This window comes from Solanum stenotomum, chromosome 5 (genome assembly GCF_019186545.1).
Source record: "Solanum stenotomum isolate F172 chromosome 5, ASM1918654v1, whole genome shotgun sequence".
NCBI classification, from domain to species: Eukaryota; Viridiplantae; Streptophyta; class Magnoliopsida; order Solanales; family Solanaceae; genus Solanum; species Solanum stenotomum.
The window spans coordinates 12,185,813-12,188,228 of NC_064286.1; positions in this window are offsets into that span (position 1 = coordinate 12,185,813).

Genomic DNA, 2,416 nt, shown 5'->3' on the forward strand with positions numbered 1-2,416 from the left:
TTCTAAATCGTAGAATAATCAAGTGTTTGAGACAACCAAAAATAAAAGTAGAAAACCAAACTCTAAGTCAAGGACTTTATATACAAAATGGTATAAATATAATTATTTAATTTACTATCGGGTTATCGGTTAACCCGTTAAGAAAAAACCTCAAACTGTTAAGAATCGATAACCCGATAACAAAAAAAAACAAAATTGTTATCAAAACCACTAAACCAATAACCCAATACTAATAAACCAATAACTTTTTTTTGGTTCGGGTTATCAGTTTCAGTTTGATTTTGAACAACTCTAACCTCAAGGCCTGCCATCATAGCTGCAACCATCATCGCCCGAGCCGAAGTGAAAACATTGTTTGTATGTGTGGGGAACAGTCTGTGTCGTATGATGGACCGCCAAAATTTTTCCGTAAAGCTCAATGTTGCCTTTCGGATAGGTTGTGTAGTGTCATGCACCCACTCGGTGCTCTCTCCCTCATCTACAATATGGCGGGCCATCCAGCATAGCTCCCTCTACTTTGAGTCACAAAAAACTCTGCCCTGTACCACCCCTATCCTATAGTCGTACTTTGCTATATTAATCGACGGAGTCTATGCTGGGCCGTAAATAAAATGACGGATGGTGGTCTTTTAAATGTCAATGGAGAACCCCCGCACCAATGTGGCATATAGAAAAGAATGAGCTAATGGCTTAGCTCGTGGTGGCATGACATTTTGCACTGTAGTTACATAGAAAGCATAGATCTTTCATACCATCTCCTCAGTGTACTTGCCCAGGCATTCCGCCATCCAGTCACATCTATGCTTCTTGAAAAGATCATGAATAGTAGGCACAGTACGGAGGCTCCCAATAAGCACATGGCGCTCCTCAGTATTAATTTGGACAACCTTCTAGTGTTCATTAACATACTGCCCATCATAGTATATCTGGAATTGGCTCTGGCATACCGATGCAGCCTGTCCTTTCGACCACAGAGCCGAACAGGTGTGTGCCCAGGTCCAGTTCCAGATATACTATGATGGGCAATACATTAATGAACACTACAAGGTTTCCCAAATTATAACTGAGGAGCGTTGAGTGCTTACTGGGAGCCTCCACACTATACCTACTATTCATGACCTTTTCAAGAAGCACAGATGTGACTGAATGGCGGAAAACTGGGGAAAGTATAGTGAGGAGATGGTACGGGAGTTCTATGCTTCCTATACAACTACAGTGCAAAATGTCATGGTACCACGAGTTAAGCCATTAGCTCAGCCTCCTATACAGGCCACATTAGTGCGGGGGTTGCCGTTGGCATATCAGAGATCATCATCCACCGTTTTATTTACGGCCCAATACAAACTATGTCATTTAATACAGCAGAGTACGACTATAGGATAGGGGTGGTATAGGGCAGAGCTTTCCGTGACCCAGATCAAAGGGAGAAGTTACTATGCTGATGGTCCGCCATATTGTGGATGAATGAGAGAGCACTGAATAGGTGTGTGTGTCACGACCCGAGAGCACCCCCAAGTCGTAACATGCGTATTCGACCTCTCGGAGGTCTCATACAAGCCCTTAGCATTCATCACATTAGATATGTAAAATAGTGTGGAATTAAAAACTCTTTAAATAAAATCCCATAAGACTCAAAGGTCACTTTTAAAAACATCATTCAAAAGTACACAAGCGGAATACTAAGTCTCTTAGCCATCTTAGACATAAACGGGAAAACATACTAGGGACACGGCCCTTTACAATCAAAAGAAATCTATTAAGTCTATTACAAGAACCTTATCATAAAACTAGAATAGAAAAGTCTTGTCCTCGACATATGAGGACATACCACAAGATCTTGGAAGAACTTCAAGTTCCAAGCTTACTATAGAACCCGCTTACTTTCCGGAACCTACACTTGTAGAAAATAGAGAAATATGGAATTAGCACAATTAAGTACTAAGTATGGAGACCATGCAAAAACATGCCAAACGGACATTTACAAGAAATAAATGCTTTCATATTATTTTGATAAAACCTTCACTTCACAAGTATAAGAGACATATTACAAGTCAATGTTCACACATAAAACCATAGCCAACCATATACATACTCAACATATATTCATATACAACCCATGCTTAACTTTAAAGGAACACACGTCATTTCATTACCGTAGGACCTCTACCTAATATAACCTTAAGACACACTTGAGTGAGACAAGAAGTGACCGCCCATACAACCTCTTCAAGCACACTTAAGTGTTCCTCAAGATTACCTTAGATAAGGACATTTCCTTTATAACATAACATCAATAGACCAACATTCTTTAAGAAACCATTTAGGAGACATTCAAGCACATAAGGGGACTTTCACATAATAGTCGTTAGACTTAGGGAACTCACTTTAGTATTTTCAAAGCCTACTCGTGCCATGT